This window comes from Drosophila mojavensis, unplaced genomic scaffold (genome assembly GCF_018153725.1).
Source record: "Drosophila mojavensis isolate 15081-1352.22 unplaced genomic scaffold, ASM1815372v1 contig_80, whole genome shotgun sequence".
NCBI lineage: Eukaryota > Metazoa > Arthropoda > Insecta > Diptera > Drosophilidae > Drosophila > Drosophila mojavensis.
Genome location: NW_025318906.1, coordinates 10,994,161 through 11,015,160, shown reverse-complemented (window position 1 = coordinate 11,015,160; position 21,000 = coordinate 10,994,161). Strand labels below are relative to the sequence as shown.

The following is a 21,000-nucleotide window of genomic DNA, read 5'->3' as shown; positions in this document are numbered from 1 at the left end:
CCCAACAGTGATTCTGATGTGCCCTAGAAAATAAATATATATAGGGTATATTATTGTTGGGTTAAGCTTATATACAAATTATATTAGTACTTTCAACTAGGAATTCCAAACTTTCAACTTTATTTTACGCAGTATGCCTCTTAATACAGGGTATCTCAACGTCATTTGTCGAGCTTTGTCTTAAGACTAACTAATGCGGTCATAAGCAGGCATTGGCTGCTGCTGCTGCTGCTGCTGCTGTTCCAGATATGTTAATAATGCACGCATAAATTTGACGTCAGGTGCAATCAACACATTTTCGAAAGCGCCTCAAAAATATTGACACAAATTTGATAAAAAGTCCAAAAACAAAACTGAAAACTCGTTTTCATTGCGGCCAGCAGCAATTGCAGCTCCGATTACGCTCATAACTGGTGTCCATATAGACATGGCCGTCTTTTATATTTGTTTTTTACTGTCTTATTTTTATTGTGCGCCAAATTCAATTAATCGCATTCAACGTGGGCAGGCGCCAGAGCCAGAGGAGCAGCTAGGAGCTGCTGCTGGGTGCGTGGGATGCTCGACTGACAGCAGCAGCAGCAGCCACTGCACCACCAAGTGGTGTGGCATAGTTCGGCTTCTATTGCGTAATCCGACAGACAGGCACCAGCGCAGCTATGGCTTAAGCCGATACCTGAGGCTGAGGTGTGGCCCACTTGCCGCTGTCTGCGACAAAACTGATAAAAATTATGATGACGTCGATGGCTTAAGGGTAAACGGGGGCAAAACGAAAGCAAAGTCTAGCCAAATTCCAAATAATTGCATAATTACGTGCAGACAGAAAGTAAATGTAATATAAAATTGAGTTTCAATAGGTTTTTAATATGAATACAGGAGTTACATGAGAGTGAAATTCTATGAGGAGTTTGACAACAGCTCAATGTTGATTCAATTCCCTTGTTTACACTTGCTTCAAGGCAACTTAACTAGCTGCTAAATATTGCTCGAATAGTCAGCTCTGACAGTAGCTGTCAAGTGCTAGTTCTCTAACCTTGACAAGAGGTTAACTACCTCTCATTTAAGCTTAACTTTGACAAGAGCTAACACATTCTGCTATCAATTTCAATTGATGTATGCCATCATCTATATATATGTATATATCATTAACTGTTACCATTTGTGCATCGAATTCAAATTGATTTACGTACTTGAAAATTCAATTAAACTCGATAGACTCGATAGACTATGCCAACAGCAGAGCTGATGATTGGGAGGAGCTCACAAATGCTGATGCACTTTTGTCTACTCATTTATTTATAATGTCTGCAGAGACGATTAAAGTGATTTACCGATGGGGCCTAGGAGGCCCATGAGTCAGCAGCAGGGGCCGCAGAGAGGTGGGCAGAAGGGGTGTGCTGCAACCACCCACAGAGGATGCGTTCACTTGTCGCCAATTCACACGCCGGCCACGTAGCCAATGGAGACGTCCGACAAGTTGCCAATATTAAACGCTTCAATGGATTTTATGGAGCATAAACAGGAAATTTGCTAAAGAATGCGCAATTTGCGAGCGACAACAAAGACAGAGAACAAGACGAGACAAGACGAGGCGAAGAGCGAGAGGGACAGACAGGAAGGGACAAGAGGGACAGACAGGATGGGTCAGTTGAATAACGCGTTTCCTGCTAGCCATTCAGCTACAGTTACAGTTTTCTAGTTTTCATTTTCATTTTCATTGTGGCCAGACTGGCAATAGAAATGACTTAAGGAGCAGCATGCATAAAAAAAAGGGATAGCCTTTAGTATGACTCGAAGCGAACATACCCAAAAGTATTAAAGGTAATAAAAAGTTTTTGATTAGGAGGAAGCATTTGGTGTCAGGAACTAAAGTTCTGCTTAAGGGCTCGTTGTTCCCCCAAGTCAAAAATTTATAATAAAAGAAAACTATTTCAAAGTTCGTTATAAAACTAAAAGACAGAAACCTTTGTAGATACTCCCTAAATCTCTGAGAATAGTTACAGGGTATACCGAATAGAAGTTAAATGAAAAGTAACGGCACGTTAATGCTCAACAGCTGACAGAAGTTCGGCTCTGTCCGCCTGTGTATTTATATGTATGTGTGTGTGTGTGTGTGTGTGTTTGTGTGCGTGTGGTCGTCGTCATGAAACCATAAAACATTAATTTCAATTGAAAGAATTACAATGAAGAAGGAAACAGTCACGGTATTCGTTAGACACTGTAATATACGGTATTTAATAGCCCCTTTAGAGCCCCAACTCCAATCGAGGCATTTAGAACTCGCACCACACGTAACCCGAACTGAAAGCCAGGGAAAACAGTAAAGCCATTTGTCTATGGATAACTACCATGCTCTATGCTGGGTGTGTGAGTGTGAGAGTGTGAGGGTGTGAGAATGTGTGGGCGGAATGGAGTATGGACATAATACGTAATTAATTTGTTGGGCAGACTCAGCGAGCCAGTTGCAGCAACAATGTTGGGAAAAACTTTGCATGGACAGCAGCTGTTGTTGCCCAAGCACTAAACGAGCATAGTTCTAAAATAACAAAAACTGGCAAAACAATCACAACAACAACAACAACAACAACAACAACAACAAGACATGTTCATTAGTAAGGGACTAAAAACTTCCTTTGATTCGAGAGTAATTTTGCTTTCACAATTTCACATTACATCAATCAACATTGATGCCACAAAAACTAATAATGAATGAATGACGAGGGCCGGGGGCAGCTAGAACAACGAATATTCAATTCTCTAACTGGAATTTCGCTAAATTTATAAGCTACAGTTGCTATTGCTCTCTCTATCAGGAACTGCACTCCCTCTCTTTCTCTCTGCTACTTCTCTCTTTGCCTTTTTTCTTTCGCTAGTTCTCTCTCTCTCTCTCTCTCTTTCCCTCTCTCCTCGCTAGTTCTCTCTTTCTCTCTCTTTTTCGCTCCATCAATGTTCCACATTTAATAATTGCATCCAAATACCTTGCATTAGAGTATGCTTCACTTGTTATTGCTTTCTCTATCCAACATACTCTCTCTCTCTATCTCTCTCTCTCTCTCTTGCTTGCCATCTCTCTCAGTTGCTGCCGCATCATGTGTCAAAATCTGTCAGCGGCACTTAACCTTAACCATAATTCACTGTGAGCTGAGAAAGTTGCCATCAATTTTTTTTCATTTCGAAAAATTTTCGCATCTATTTATAGAACGAGAAAAACTCGAGACTTCTTCACAAATGTTGCTCTTGTTCTTTTCGCTGTTGTTGTAACTTCCGCTTGGGCGCTTTAATTTGTTTTAATGCTGTTAAATTATAATTCCCATATATAGATACAAACACACACACACACGCACACATACAGACGCATATATATAACGCACCCGTGGCGCTCTGGCTGTGATAATATTTTGAGTGCTTCTCAAGTATATTCTGTCCCATTCTCTAGTCTTCGCATACAACTATGATGAACGTCTGCTGTTCCTTCTTCTTCGCATGGTCTTTGTCTGTTGTTGTTGCCCCAGTTTGACATAGTTACTAATCGAGTTATAGACAACTTTTCAACTTGCCACAGAATGTTGCATATGTCTCTGTGCGGAAATTGATGCGCTTTAAGGTCATAAATTCAAAGTCTGTTTTTGTCTTCTCTTCTCTTCTGGGTTTGATTTGAGAAATTGATGCCTAGGAGCTGCCCCCAAGGACTGATTAGGGAATATGGCAAACAGCTGGGCAAAATAAGAATGAAACATCTGTCGAGCTGATCCGATTCGTCGGGGGTGTTTTATGTGCTCTATGTGTTCTGTGTGATGTGTGCCTCGGCTTTTGTATTCAATGTCATATGCCATTACGAATAGAAACAATTTGGAACAAAGTCTACAGTAGACAATGCCTAAAAGCAATTCGTGCAGGTAGATATTGTGGGATTAACAGCAGCCATTTCTGAAAGGCTGTCGATTCAGGTAATCTATAGAAATTCGATATAACAGTTGAGCTGAGAAGTGGAAAAATATTTCAAAAATATATATATTTAGACATAGGTTTTTATTCATTTATTATGAGACTGTATAAATCATTGAAATATGTGTGGAATTTCACATAAAACTGAAATGAATTACATTATTTTTAGTCCTAAAATGCTCCCAGCCGGAAAACTACAAAATTCTTATAAATATTTTCTTTTATGAAGCTTAAAAAATCAATAAAATTAAATTTAAATTTAAAGTATTATTAATTCTGTATAATTTTAATTCTTTCTAATTTTCCTAATTTAAAGAACAAATTGAAGAGCTATAAACATAAACTTCTTCTGAAATAGTCAAAAGTCTCGAAAGCATATTTATTATTACTTAGTCTTAGTCTGCACTTCTTTTAAGTGCCAGTCAGACATATCGAAAACGATTATTTGTAATAAAGCCACAATTGGCAATCAAAATGGAAACTATGAAACGCAATTCTATGGAAAATTGAGCGAATGCCACATTGAAGTCGACACAAGTAGCAAAGCAACAACTGCAACAGCAGCAGCAACAACAACAATAATAATTGCAGCCAAACTAGAGACTGTGGTAAGCTCTGGCAACTTCCTGTGGGCACGGCCTCAGCGAAGCTAGAAGAGGAAGCGGGACGGGGCGAAGCAACTCTGAAGCTGAAGAGGCACATATGCTTTCGATAAATCATAAATTTATATATTCCGGCGCGCTCTTTGACATAGGCAAAAGGCCGCATATCAAACGGACTGAATGGAGAGAGGGAGAGGGGGGAAGCACCTATAACTGAACATCAAACGAATGCATAGATCGTGCATACAGTGAGAGAGAGTGAGAGAGAGAGAGGCAGAGAGGGGAACGTAGGGGCCGAAGTGCAGTCGCAGCCAACTGTGAAATGCATAGATCAATTTGAAACTTTAACAACTGGCCATTAGTTCTAGAAATATGATTTTTTAAGGCGTATCGTAAAGCCAGCGAATGCAGCGGGAAATCTATATTTTTACAGCCGGGGATTACCGAGTGTCATACGAAGGAAATTCACTCTGGCAGTCTGGAAGTCGGAAAACAAAGAAAGGGGGATGCTTACGATGCTTTACCACCCCATTCATAAATTTCGAATGCCATGCACGGGACTGACACGCGGCCCAGTAGCCAACGACCTGACCTGAGTCCAGGTAGCAGAGGGGTTGTTCGATTGGACTGCTCAAATCTCATCAGATCATTCACAAACTCAATAAAATCAATAGAACTCAATTTCGGTTCTCACATTCGAGGAAAACAACCCCAAACCCGAACGTAGAACCACCCCTCAAACTGACCTATGTCGTTTGGCTCAATGTGCCAAGCATTACGTGTGTCGATTGCATTTACTTTCAGCCCACTGTGCAGTTACCTGCCTCATCTACTTTGACATTGTTGCCGCAACATTGCCGAATATGAAAAGTTGGATAAAGGTGAAGATGAAATAATTGGAAATGTGTTTTGATGAAAGAATAGGATAAATTGTATATAAATTTATATTTGTAGATATGTTTTAAGAGCAAGCGAATAGAAATCGAACGAAAAACTTTTTGTTCGAGCTTGACTTTGTTACATTGAAAGATCCCATCTTAATTCAATCGCATAAAATTAATTGGCCAAGCTGTGGAAACTCAAAATAATTGGCGGATAGTTGAAAGCGTCGCAGCATTATCGCCAAGATAATCGAACTGTGGCCACGCCCTCGAGCTTGAGCTTCAGCTAATATAAATGGGAATCTTTCAGTTGGGAACAAAAACTTTTTGCTTTGCTGCGTTTGCTAAAATCTAGGAAGAGCAAAGCTGAATAATAATAATAAGCAATAGAGCAGTGGAAGAGGAAAAAGTCAACTGCGTTGATAAGAGAATTAATTCCTCATGCCCCTCAGAGAAATGCAATCAGAAAACAAAACAAAACGAAAACACCGAACCAAACGAAAGTCGAGCGTTAAATTGCTTTTCCTTATGTGGGGCTGGCTTTTCGTGTGGGTGGAATGCAGGGTAGGAGGAGATGGGGCATGGATAGTGAAAAGTTTAGCTGGTTGGCGTCTGTGAGGCGTTCTCTAAAACTGTTTTTACAGACTCGCACAAGGCGACAAGTGCATGACAATAGACACTGTGCAGCAAGAGCTGAGTGCAGAAAAGTCTTTGCAATATGTATATATAAAGATAGCAGCAGCTGCTGTTGCGGACTTTAAGAGTTTTCCAACACTGTGCTTTGTTATCTAGTGTAGCAGCTAGACGCTCCCCCAGTTTTTGGTGTATATGGCAACATTTACAATTTCATAATGTAAAAGTTGCGCTGTGCAACAAGCGGCGTCACAGGATGCCAAAAGGACAATGCGCAGACAGCGGGCAGAAGCGGAAAAGCGGAAAAACATTTGCAGCAGCAGCAGCAGCATGTGGCCAAAGTCATTTGCAGCGGACAGTTAAGAGGGGAAAAAAATAAATATGTATATATTCATAGAAGAAAAAGACGTTAAGCAAACATTGAACTCTGTCAGGCGCCAGTAGCCAGGAGTGTGGGCGTGGGTGTGGTCGCAGCCGCAGGTGCATAGTGGATTGTGTCAAATTAAAGTTAAAGTGAATTCCAATTGGAATAGAGAGAGAGGGAGCTGCACTCTATCACAGTCAAAGGCCTGCCACGCCCACGCACACAGGCGAGTGGCTCATTAGACTGTCAGTCGGCTTAATCGATTAGTTAGTTAACCTAACTAACTAGGCTGCCATCCACTGAAATGCATTGCATGCCGCACAGCATGAGGCGTTGACAGCGCTTTATGCTCGAGAAACTAAATGCCACACACACACACACACATACACACACTCTCATCATGGCACACGTGCCCATTAAACCCCTTCCTTCTAATGCTATCGTCCGATATGCGGCACGGCGCGCCTCATTGACGCCGACACTGACCAGCTGGCACTTTGGCCACCGCCACCGCCACCGCCAATGGACGTCGTGATTATACCCTAAGCCTCCCCAAGGGAGCTCCAAGCGGGCAGTAGCGGGCAGCTCATGGCATTTGTTACACAGTGAAATTAAAAGAAAGTTGTTTGAGAAAAACTTAAATCGAATATAGATTACACTAGCAGGCAGAACTCAGTTGTAGTATTTGATCTTAAGTGTCGAAAAAATATAATGAATATATGAATATTAATATCATCTAAAAACCCCTTTGATATCTAGTCATATCTTATCTTTAGACTTAAATCCCAAATTTTATGATTCACTAGAGCAAAACATAAACATGAATGATTAGTTGAGCCTTAGACTAGTTGGACTATGCATTATATTTTGGATAAATAGTAGATAGTAGATAACTACTCTCCATTTGGACCTCATAAATCAAATCTTCAACCAGCCGTAAGAGTATTCCTCATTCGACTAGTCCACATTATATTCTTTTCTAATTGTTAATTAATACATCACGCACAGCCACACACTCACACTCACACACACACATAGATGCACACATTCACACAGAGACACATTTAATAAACGCTCGAAAGCAGCTTAAGTGCCCATGGGCTGAAAATTCCACACAAGGTTTTTCCTATCTGCACATAATTACGTTAAGCCTGACCAAATGACCGACCCTTTGGTCAGTGACAGTCTAACCATATGTATATATCCATAAAAAATAAGGTCTGCCATGGAATTGATTTATAACTTGGAGCAGCTTTCGGCACATTTCGATAATGTTATCATAGTTAACTATCATGGCGGCCCATGATTGGGAATGGGTCGTATATCTTATCATATTTTTGTAATCGATAACTTGCCTCGATTTCCATGTAACTGATTTATGTGGGGCAGCCAGGTGGTGGGTAGGCGGGAGGGGGGAGGCAGCAGTAACTTATATGTTTTACAAAATATTATCTGACAACTTTACAAAATGTCTAAAACTCTTTTGTCTTACGTTTCTCTCTTTCTCAATTGCAGGTAAGATGCAAGCGACGCGGCTCTTCTGATGCTGATAAGTCAGCCGGAAAATGAATGAGTAAATCGGTCAACTTGGCAACTCTGCTTAATTGAAAACTGAGACGATGGATGGAAATTCAATCAGTGTGAAGTCGATGAATGTTTGCTCTTTATGTGTATATGAATTACTTTATACGTAGTATCTTTGGTTATATAAGCTCAGCTCAGTGTAGGAACTTCGATATAATCAGTATAGATGTTATATGTATTATAATCTTACTTTATCTTATCCTGGCGAATCCTATGATGGAGAATCTCTTCTGCATCGATTTGCTTATCGAAGAGAAAGTTCTTATATGAGAACTTTTTCAATTAAAAACGTTGTTCTATATATTCCCACATGCTTTAAATACATTTTACATACAAACTTATATACAATTCCATACAGCTTCAATTAAAAGTATATTACATTTACCCTTCAATATGTTTGATTGTACACAGTCCCTATGCAGTTCCCACATCAGCTATCCATCATACATGAAGTTTACCTGTTAAGGGTATTTAAATACCGCTTAGGTAATCTGAAAGTGCTGTCAGGCAGCAAAGCGGCTTTTGTCTCCTGCATAATGGAGAGCTGAGAATATTTCTTTAGGCGATTTTTCATTCAATCTGCGCAGAACATCAGTAACAGCAGCTCCTTCATCATCATCATCATCATCATCATCATGTGGAAGGCAGGCAGCACGCACGTATGAAGTTCTCGTTTTTCATGGCATTTCCTCAGCAGCAGACGCGTCATAAACTGAAGGCTTAACACCAATGAATGGGTTTTTCTTTCGAGCCAAAGCAAAACAAAGGCGCAAGCGAGCAACAAGAAAAACCAATAAGCTGCAGGGTCTATTGATACAAATCGGAGAAGCAGAGAAATGCGAATGATGATGACAATGCGGCAATGATTAACGGATATGCCAGGCAACTCCCTCTCTCTCTCTCTCTCTCTCGCCCACACTCCTTCTCTCTTTCACTCTTTGAGAACTTTGGCTACAAAAGCTAACAACATGATGAATAATACATTCTGTGGAGCAAATGCCTTGCAGCTGCCTGCCGCATAGCTGGACTCCCTTTGAATGTGCAACGTGCAACGTGCAGCAGACACAATGCAGCAATGGGGCGTGGCAGCAGAGGCAGTTGCCTGGCTACTGGGCAGCCTGATAAAACTTTAATCATTATACGCTGAGTGAATGCTGCGCATTCGCTATATATAAAGTTGATGTTTTAAATTAGCCAAAAAGTCGCTGCTAACTTGGCCAACTCAGTGCCAGCTGGCTGATTGCGTTGCGGGCGTTTATTGCTTGCACTTTTGGCTGCGCTTCTTATTGCCTCAGCCAGCAGCTATTTAAGTGGCTCAAATACAGACGACAATCCGCTGGCAGCCAGTCCAATTGAAAAGCTTTTGTTGCCGCATTAACGGCTTCTTCTTTGCTTCCCTCTCTCTCTATCGCTCTCTCTCTCTCCCGCTGTCGCTTTGTGTCATCTTTGCGCATTTCTTGGAAGTTGCAAGAATGGCTGGCTCGTTCCATTCAATTTGTATGCAGGCCCAGTTGCCACATGATAACAGCCTCGGTCTTAACCACCTTTATTTATGTGGCCGACAGACGACTGAGTGGCGCTTCCCGAAACCTCTGCTACGCCCAGACCCAGAACGATAAGTAGACACACATATATACATACATATACGTGAATATGTATGTATGTGTATATATGTCTTTGTATTGTATGTGCATGCTTTATGTTCAGTTCCATGTATCTGCATGTCTTTATGTTTATGTCCCAATGCTAATCCTCCTCGTCCTCGCATTATTCCAACTGCTGTTTCCTTTCTCACACACCATCACTAGCCGCAGTCTCATATCTTTTGGCGATAAACTTGTCGCTGTGCATAATAAAATTTGTTACCTCTCAAATTATGTGCCACACATAGATGACTATCGTAGAACAACTTCAGCCTGGGTACAACTACGACTGCGACTACAACTCATACGGCTACTCCCTCGACCCCGCCTTGCTCCGTCCCAATCTCTTTTGTTCGTTATGGCTGCGTAATTTGAGCTTACTTTGTATTGTCATTGCCAGAGTCCGTAGTCCGTAGTCCGTAGTCCGCAGTCGAGGACAAAGGCTTTCGACTGCTCTGCTCCTGCTGCAGAGCCTCACTTCATTTGCGCCATTTGCCTCAATTTCAAGGACCAGCTCAATATATACAAAAAGCCGTCTATAGCTAGCCTTCATAGCTATCCTTTGCAACTGCCAAACAACGGGGGGAAATTTGTTGTAGTTGAAGTAACTCAAGCAGCAAATACTTCTTAGTTCTTATCAGGTTTGTCGGCTGAGTTTTTAAACAAGTCTATACATGTATATGTATAGGTAGCTTCTCTTGTAATATAAAAGACAAATTGATAGATTAGCTATGAAGTTAGTTACCCTATAAATATGATTCAACAATCCATATGAGTCCACTCACAAAATTCTTTTTAAATTCAATTACGATTCGCCCTTCTATGCAATTCTCATGAATTCTTAAGAGGATTAACCCCCGAATGGACTGTTCAAACTGATGTCTCTTCTATTTATACAATTCAAGGTAATTTCTATGGAAAACTACTATAAAATTGTAAAGTTGCAATCGATAGTTGTGCATTTCCTTTGAGGCCAATGGCACGTTTAGCCATTTTCATAGGTTGTGCATGTAAAAACTATAGCCGTACTTTATTTATGCGTAGACAGGATACAGACACCGTGTTCGCCGTTCACTGAACCGAACACTTTGAAGCAGTTGAGTCGAGTCAAAGGCAGCAAAGGGGGAATTCGGTAAACGAGTCACTGAGCTCATAAATTAGCTGCAAACCGCAATTGCTCAATGACAAAATGAAATGGCAGCGAGATAGACAGAGTGAGATAGACAGAGTAAGAGAGAGTGAGAGAGACAACTGAGGTGAGTCAAAGTGGGCGGGGCACTGGCGGCATGGGCTGTACACATAAATCCTGGCCAAGAGCCATTAGGTGTTTGATGGCTGCTTGTAATTAGCATAATTGAAATGTAATAAAAGCAATGGATGCTGATTGAAACCAGCTGCAGGCAAAGGGAGAGGGAGAGGAGCAGGGACTGGGACTGGCTACCGTTGCGAAGGGGGTAAATGCCATCAAATCAATTGAAAGTGGACTTTAAAGCTGGCAAATGCCACATGCCACATGCCACATGCCAAATGCCAAATGCCAAGTGCAGCCAACGGCATGGCAACTGAGAAGCGCAAAGAGGGGCGCATAAACGGACAAAGCTGATTTGCCCTTTGGTCAGTTGGCAGTTCCCTGTGTTCCCTGTTCTCTGTTCTCTGTTCCCTGTTTCATGTCCATTGATGTTTTCACTTGATGCGACAATCCAGACCATGGCGCACCACCGAGCGCAAAGTGGGCGAGCATGAAAAAATGTGTGGAGCAGCTAGCCGAGTCTGGGCCATCTAATGGTAGGCAGACGTTTATAATTATATTTGTGCAGCATTTCGTGTCGCCAGGGCAAACGCAGACAGACGCAAGTGAAGAGGCGGCTGGATGGATGGATGTATGGGTGGGTGGCTTGGATTGCTGGGTTGGTGAGGTGGTGCAGGGTGGGGCATGTTGCCTAGTCGCTTGTATTGTGGCCTCATGCGGCTTCGCTTATCCTGTCGCCTTTTCAGTTTAAATCTCCAAACGCAGCTTGTCCCAGCCAAGCGTCCCGCCCTGCTCTGCTCTGTCCCCTCTCCTCTCTCCCGTCTCCGATCTCCCCTCTGTCGTCTGTCGTTTGTTAGCTATTTTTGTCGCCTGAGGCAGCAGCCATTTCAGCCGGCTTTATTTTTTACTCAGACTCTGACTCTCTGCTTCTGGCCATTTTGTGGCTTCAACAAGGCGCCGCATTAAAGCCAAAAGTGTTCGCACCAAGTGTTAATCAAAGCAAGCGGCGCAAGGTGACAGGCAGCTATTAGCACAAAAATAAACAGCCAGCCGGAAACATATCAAGGGAATGATGTTTCATGATGGATGTCTATATATATGAGACGTGTGTAATACCATGAATATAGAAATACATAATGTGTGTGTTAGTTGAGCAAATCTATAAACATGCTTATTCATTTCTAATACATAGATCTTTTGGGTTACGGCTGAATCCATCGGCCTCTTCTGAGAATCTAAATTCTATCCCTTTAACAACTTAGCTTTATACGATTTGTTGTTGTTGATTTGTGTATTAAAATCAGGATATTGAAAGATTAGAGAAAAGCATACTAAATACAGTTAAATAAAACTCCAAATTTAGTTATCTACATATGGATAATAAGTTATTTAAATTTATTTGGAAAACAAAACATCTCTGGGCTAACATTTTTTTGACTAATATTATTATTTAAATAATTATTTTATACATGATGAGATCTTGGCGTCTAAGTTTTACTTATTTTATTCATTTCTCTATCTTTCTCTCTGTCTCTCTCTCTCACTTCTTAAGTTTTCTTATTCTTGTCAACTCCTAAACACTTTTTTCTTTCTATTCATCCTATGCATTTAATCACATCTTGCACATTTACATTCCATTCTATTCCATTCCCTATTCTAGTTTCTATTTTCTATTTTTGCACTACATTCTTAAATGTTCTTTGACTAAACTTTTTAATTAAATGCTATCTTTGATAATCGCAATGCAATGCAGAGACTTTTAATTCATTTCCATTTTATTATACCCTGAACCCATTTTCAATGGGAAATCAGGGTATAATGGTTTTGTTGAAATGTATGTAACAGGGAGAAGGAGGCGTGGCAGACCCCACAAAGTATATATATTCTTGATCAGGGTGACGAGCTGAGTTGATTTGGCCCTGTCCGTCTGTCTGTCCGTCTGTCCGTCTGTCCGTATGTATGAACGCGTCGATTTCAGAAGATATAAGAGCTAGAGACTTCAAATTTTTTTTAAAATGTCCGTAATTACAGCGCGCATATCAAGTTTATCATTAAAAATCGATAACTCGTCTCGATCTTTTTTTATCGATAAAAAGCCTTATCGAAACCCAGTTATAAAATTATATCTTCTACACCTTTATTGCTAGAGTCTCCAAATTTTTAATGTATGCTTATATGCAATTTATACAATTTCGGTTTTTGTTAAAATTTACCCCCCACCTCTAAATTCACCCCCTCACCCTCACTTTTGTAAAAAGCGTATTTCAAATACTAGAGACTTGTGCTTTGGCAATTACATGCATATTCATGTTATAATCATAATCTAAAAGTTTCATGAAGATCGTACGTCCATAAAAAAAGTTATTAAACAATTAAGTTCTCATAGTAAGCGCACACTGCAGCCCATGCGTGTTTATGCGTGGTTGCTTGTATGTGTATGTGTGTGTGTGTATGCGTTTGTGTCTGTATGCGTGTGTGTGTGTATGTGTGTCTGTATGCGTGTGTGTGTATGTATGCCTGTGTGTGCGTGCGTGCGTGTGTGTGTGTGTGTGTGTGCGTGTTTCTTGTGTAAGCTGAAAGTCGCGAAAAAGTATTGAAATATCTATTGCTCCAAGGGTTCAGGGGATCTCGTAGTCGAGCAGTCTCGACTAGAGCTTTCTTACTTGTTAAACGTTCAGCTTAGCCAAGACACATTACTCGAAGTTCAATGAAGTCGCAGAGCTAGACACACTCGTACACACACACATTACCTCTCCCTCTATCACTAGTCGCGCTCCCTCGCCCCGCATTAATTAAATAAGTAGAAGAGCTGCAAAATTGGCTTCCTCTGTGCACTTGGCAGTGCACAATTTGAGTTTGAATTTGCATTGCAGCTGCCTTTGGCTGCGTTTCACACGTCGCTGACCATTTGTAGTCAACGAATCGAATTCACACGCAGCAAGCTGCAAGTTGCAAGTGGCGGGTGGCGGATGGAGCAGGAGCAGGCGTCGAGGTGTGGGGTGTGGGGTGTCGAGTGAATTATTTCGTATGCAGTCGGCAGACATTTCCGCCAGCCAGTCTTTTTTTTTTTTTTTTTGGCTGGTGTTTGGCCCAGCTTTAGCTCATTTCATTTGGCTAACTAAATGGAGTATCAACCCAAGCCCAGCGAAAATCGATGCAGTCGAAGCTGTTGTTGCAACTGCAACTGCAACTGTGGCAACTGCCATTGTGGCCATATCCGCGTTTGGGCCGAAGGCTTTGGGTCGCACTCTGGCGCGAGCGTGCGATGCACATTTCCCGATAGAGCCCAGACAGCGTCGACCGGGCTAAATGCAAATGCAATTGAGTCCGGGCCAGGCCAGGCCAGGCACTATGTAGATTTTGTATTTTTTTTTTTTCTGGCCAAGACTTGGCTTTAAGCATTTGGCCCGCATTTCTTTTCCTTTTCTTTAGTTTTCTTTGCTCAGCTTATTGGCACATTTCGAACCCTTAGCGCTGCTGCGCATAAATTTGGCTGGCGATAAGCGGCATCTGGCCTACCAGCTGGACTTTGTCTATATAGCCTACCTACTATATACCTTGCCTCTGCTGCTGTTCCCTGTCCAATTTAACCTTAAAAGGTGCAACCATTAGCTCGCTCTAATGGCCTTTTCTCTCTCAGCTGGAGATGTTTGCCAGGCGATAGGCGCTTTAGTCAAGCTGCTTCTTTAAATATTTGCCATTGTTGTTGTTGTTGTTGTGGTTGTTGCTGGTGCTGCTGCAACATACATACCATTTTGGCTAATTGCGCGAGCTGCTCGTTGCGTGTTTTGTGAAGCCGAAATGCAAAATATTTTGACCATTTTCTCTTTTTGGCCAAATGTAAATTTGATTGGCTTTATTTTTTTTTTTTTTTTTTTGCTCCCGCTGCTGCTGTTGCCCTCATGTGCTGGGCGTGGCTGGTCAGCTAAAGTAATAAGCTAACAGTCTTGGCAATTAGCCAATTGATTTAAGCGCACGGCAAACTCGTCCAGTTGCAGTAGCCAAAAAAAGGAAAAACGAAATGATGGCCATTTTCTCGTTTAGGCCATCAATTTTTTGGCTAGAAAAACAAATATGAAAAGAAAACAACAAAAAGTTGACAGCAGTTTTTCTTACGAACTGCTAATTTTTTATCGTTTACTTTTGCTGTTGCTGCTGTTGTTGTTGTTGTTGTTGTTGTTGTTGCTGCTGTCGCTGCTTGACATCAACATTTGCATATTGTGTTTGCCGAAGTGAAGTTTGTTGGCTGTGGATCTGGTTGTGGACATGGCCAATGGGATGGAGCTGTAGCTGTCCAACATTTGCTCAACTTGCCGCTGCTGTTGCTGCCGCTGCTGTTGCTGTTGCTGCTGCTGTTGTTGTTGTTTGTTTTTATCGCTTGCAAATGAAAAATCGTAAAATATGCAAATTCATTGGAAAATCATAAATATTCATGCTGCTGCGACAGTAGAAAAGAAGACCAAGAAGAAGAAGAGGCGACAGGAGCTTAGGATGCAGCGAACACTATTCGGTCTATCAATGCACTCACGGAGTGGCCTTAACCAGACCAGAGCCAAGAGTTGACTATTCGACTGTATCACTGGCGCTGACTGATGTGCTAGCTTTCCCGACTGCAGTGCAATGGGGCGCTGACTCTGAGAGGTCATTTGCATGTATAGATGTGTGCGTATATACTACACATTAATGGCGGATTGTTAAACTGTCTGTGCTTTAGTGAAACCAAACCCCGTGAAGCTATCGATAATCCAAATCATATTTAAATATCAAGACTTTGTGCTTATTTAAAATTCTTTAAAATCTAGTCGATTTTTTCTTTTTCAAAGCAATTGTTAAAATACATATGTGAAATTTATTTACACTAGTGTAAATTGTTTATAAAATCTTCCGAAATATTTATTTTGGCAACCAATTATTTTCTGTTCAATTCACTAAGCAGAGTCTAGGTGTCACCCCCACCCACATTTCTGCTGCTATGCCTCTCATTTCCTTCCCCACTCTGGTATCCCATCTCATTTTGTCTCTGTCTCACTGTCCCATGTCACTTCGTCTCCTTCTCCCTGGCTCATCTCACTTCGGGTCCATCTGTCTTTCGGCAGTCCACTTCGTCTCTGTCTTTGCTTTTTCATCTCTCTTTCTCTCTGTCAATATATTTCTTTCTCTATCTATCTATCTATCCATCTGCCTAGCTACTTGTCATTTGCTATCTAACTGTCTCTATCTCTCTCTCTCTCTCTCTCTCACACATGCAATCCTTGTTGCTTTGAGCTTTGTAGACTTATTTTAGCAAAAAAAATCCTTATACCCTGCTCTATATATGATATACTATAATATAATACATAGTCTCTAAACTGCCCTCGCCTCTGGCTAGCATCTGAGGTATTTGACGCGTGTGTGTGTATGTGTGTGTGCTTTTCTTTCCTTTGGTTTGCATTTGCATTTCCATTGCTGCGACCCGCTGAATCCAAAAATTATTTAATCTTATGTAAATTTCTGTGGTGCGTGACTCGCACATTTTGTGTGTTTGTGTTTGTTGTTGTTGTTGTTGTTGCTGTTGCCTGAACTGCGACGATTCGAACAATTAAAGTCAATTAAGTCAAGACACACACACATATTTAATCAAATATTTTACTTTGCATTTCTATATATATTTTTTCCCTTTTTCGCTCGTTGCTTTTCAATTTCTTTTGGCTTCAATTTAAAGTTTTTTCTAGGGAAATAAGCGCACAAATCTGTCTAAATTATAATTGTTTAATTCGATTCAATGAGGACGGCTGCACAGCTCGTAATTAAAGCAAACTCAAGTCGGCAGAGCGGGGAGTTTGGGAGGAGAGAGAGAGGCAGTGAGCGAGGTTTGGCCAATTGTTGATGTTGTAGAAGACAACTCAATTAAGCCAGAGAAACGAGTATTATTGTATAATATTATCATATTTTCCACATTCAAATAATTTCTGGACTTTTATTTCCTTAATTAAAATAAATATTTTTTCAGCCCAATTGCGGCGGCAAATGTGAAGGGGAAAAATGTGTAAAATGTGTAAAATGTGAAATTTGTTTGTCATATGAGAGTTTGCCAAGGTCTAGGCTCTGCATGGGATTAGGGAGCAGTTGTTTTCGTTAAAGACTTTACATACAAAAGTTACTTGGGGATTTACATGGTAAACATTTCTATTTGCTGAAAGAGAGAGGGAGAGGGCGAGGAAAGGAGAACCTATTGGGGTTGGGGTAGAGTTAAGCCTGGCAGTCCATTATGCATTTTACATTTACATATTTTACAGCCTACTCCTCCATTTCGACAAATGCACAAAAAATCTTTTCAAGCGTAAAAATTCTGGTCTGTAATGGAGAGTGAGAAAGAGAGAGGGAGTGGGAGAGGGAAGGAGCTTGGTAGGTAGAGCGAATTGGCCGAGGGTGAACGTTGTAGGAGATGGATGGAGATGCGGGGGTAGCCGCATAATAAAAGTAATGCAACGTACGTCCTTTTTTTGTGTGTTTTGTTCTGTTTTTGTTTTCGTTTTGTTTCCGCTGAAACAAAGGCCAACCACAGTTTGGCAAAATGCATAAATTGTATATGAAATTCAATAGGCCTGTTCCGACTTGCAATTTCTGCGGAAATGCAATGGAGTTTCAAGTTGAGGCGCATTAAAATATTATTAACGGTATTTAAAGCTCAAGTGGGAGAGTTTGTTAAAGGATCAAGGGAAGTTTTTAATATGAAATAGATCAAAAATATAAAAATTTATTAAAATTTATATATAACATTAAATTTAATATTAATTAATGTAAAAAGGAACTCTTAAATATAAAAAATTACAAATTACAAATATAATAAGAAATTGACAGGAGGAAATAATTATAAGAGTAAACAGAGATTCACAAATTTATAACAATTAGTCTAAAGTTGAAATTAGCATTTAATTTGTAGTTTTTGCAAATATCATTAAGTTCAATAATCTTATCAATGAGTTGCTGCAATATTCCTGGCTAATGCTTCACAATTTTAAATAGTCTATTCAAAGTTTACTAAAACTTTGCAGTTTGCGACTTTCAAGAGTTTATGCAGAGTGGAACAACAGGCGCCGTATAAAAACTGTCAACTTAAAGCATTACAGCTAATGGCATTGTCAAGGAAGTTCTATACGCAACTCCAGTTTAGTTTGGGCCGCAGAGCCGCACAGGAAGCCAGACAGACAGACGGCTCAACAGTTGCAACAGGATGATGGGGCGTGTGGCATTAGCCAAGAGCAGCAGCAGCTTTTGCCACATTTAATTGCCAACGACAGCCGGCAAAGTTTCCATATGCCACGGCGCCACTGCGGTTTCCCGACCAGACAGACAGACAGAGAGAGAGAGAGAGTGGGAGGGAGAGGGGATAGGCTGAAGGGAAAACTAAGTGAAAGGCCCTGTTAATGGCTGCGATACAAAATTTTACGAAATTTACGAAATGTGATTATGATGTGCCTGAAGTCTGAGTGGAACTTTCAGCTGATTGCAACTTCATTTAGCTCTCCCTCTCCCTCTGCCTCCTTCTCTCTTTTACTCTCATCGTTTATTGGTTTTAAAAATATATCCAATTAACATTTAATTAAATGGGTTTTTTGATTTTTTCTTGCTTATTTTGTCAAATGAGAAATATGATAATTAATTTCCAGTGCAAGTGGGCGTGGCTGCATGGCAGCTGCTGCCTTTACGATTGCGAGCTTTATAGTTTCCCCCGAAATTCCCCACTCTGATAACAGAGAGCCTTTCACGCAGCCCAAGCGATTGACACAATTTCGGTAGCTGCAGTCGCGATAACCTCGATTCGCCTTTCGAAATGTGCCTGTCTCTGTGTGTCGCTGTATCTGAGAAATGTGAAATGCATTCATACATAAGCGAAAGACAATAAAAATCAATTCGAGCAATAAAAATGGTTTTAATTGAACGCGCGACCCGCGGCGCTCGCGCTCGCTCGTTCCCTCGCTCCGTTATACGAATTTTGATTGTGAATGTCTCTATTTGATTTAGAGCACCATTATGTTTTATAGATTGGCATATTTTTTTGAAAATTCCAAATTTGAATGCCACAAATGCTCGCTCGGCATATGCGGGCGTGGCCCGCTGGGACGCACAATTGAGACGTGCCACAAAGTGCAGGTAGCACATAAAACTGAACTCACAAACTCATATATGAAATCCAATACCAGAAACATAAGACTTCTTCACACAGCCAATGTCAATCAAAATGCAGCTGCAGACAGAATCAAAATAAACAGGGAGAGAGAGGGGAATGAGAGAGAGACGGACGTGTCTGTAGAGCGAGAGCCAAAGTGGCTTATAAGGGTTAGACCACAGTTATGTTGGGTCTCTGTGCAACGCAGCAGCATTGAAAGTCTTTAGTTTGAGCCAGCAGCGCCTAAAAGACTGCTATAAAGCCTACTTCAAACGTGGCACGAGTAGTGACTGACTGTGTGTATACCCTGTAAATGGATGAAAGTGGAAATTGTGGAAAAGTGATATAATATAACGCATGAATGATATAATATAATGTAAGTTGATGTCAATAATGAAAAGAACCTTGGATGATGATATCAGTAACCATATCAATTTAAAACAATCTTCAAATAAAAAAGCTTATCTACATGTGTATTTATCGATAATCGATAATATATAAGGGTTTCTCTTTAAGTACTTCAATTAGATCCAAGAGATTGCGACTCGAATATGCAAATGCAATAATTTCTCGCTTTGAGAACTTAAATATACATCTATATTGATATTATATCATCTCTACATTAGGAACTCAAACACCCTCCACAACAAAAGAGAAGGTTGCTCTACTTAGACAAATTTCTATCACTCCGTTTATATACGCCCGCACTTCAACATGAAGCAGGCTAAGGGTATTTTGCATAGGGAGCATTGGAGGGGCCGTATGTCTGCGAATTGTATTACGTGGATCGAGTGAAATGTGACAGGCAGCCAATGAGTCGCGGCGCTCACGTAAAGCCGCAAAATGTGAGCTCAGAGTTCGGAGCTCGGTGCTCGAGAGGGTCCCCAAGAGCGCGGGGCAATAACCATAAAAGCCGCACGTCGGAACTTTAAATGTTTGACTTCCTAGCGAGAGCTGTGGCAGCAGCATATGATCCAGACGCAAATGGAATAGAAATGCCAATTGGAAATTGAAAGGAAACGGGAAAATAAATTGCACAATCAATAGACAGGGGGCAATGAGCAAAGGCAGCTTCTCAGGTTCTGCACGAAGGGAAACAGTTGAGTTGTTTTGCAGTTTATGTCGTGGCATATACATATTTTGGTATTCCCCGGCAATGAGCTCAAGGAGCCAACACGCCTCGTAAACTCGTCGCCTAAAACTTTCGAGAGCGCAGAACCCGAAGCTGAAGCGAGGCGGAAGCAAAACAAAGCGAACAAATTGCGAACATTCTAAAAAAAAAGTCCAAGAGGTTGCGAGTGCCGTTGGAGTTCACGTGCGGTCAACATACTTGCAACAGCAGCAGCAGAGGGCTCTGCCACACTGCCTCACAGCGTGCGGCAATAAATGAACCCACCCGGCTGCACCTGCAGCAGCTCGTACTCCTACTACTACTCCCACTCCCACTCCCACTGCCTCCCTAACTACTCCAGCTCCTGCTTCAAACTGCGCCTGAAGTATGTGCGTTTGTGGCACTCGTTTGCACAGCTGGATAAATTTTTGCAAATTATAAAAGACGCCGCATTGCCCAGCCGACTGCTTGATGCCTAATTAATGCTACTTAAATATAACAGCTAAGGCTCAACGCAACTGGAGCTAGCAAACGCAAATTGGCTTGAAAAAGGCTAAACGGGAAATGAAACTAGCTCGAAAAGCAGGGCGATTGCTTGAGAAATTCTTTCAATTAAAGGAGAGAACATAGAAGAGACTTTTTTTATATATCTATGTACAAATAAGTTTCTCAAATGAACTCAAGAGAATATTGATTCTCTTCCTTTAAAAATTTAAACTCTCATATTAATTCAACTGCAAACTCCGCCTTGACTGCCTTCATTAGCAGCCCTTGAGCAGGCTTTAAGCTCCACATAATTTGACATTTGAAACAATGCGTCGGGCTTATCTCCTTGGCCCCAA

At 41.1% G+C, this 21,000-nt stretch overlaps 1 protein-coding gene across 5 annotated transcripts in view; it reads left to right on the top strand.

Annotated features, from left to right (window-relative positions):
- LOC6579459 (neogenin) overlaps positions 1 to 21,000 on the top strand; it is a 48,579-nt gene that overhangs the window by 19,102 nt on the left and 8,477 nt on the right. The gene's annotated exons all lie outside the window — the stretch shown is intronic.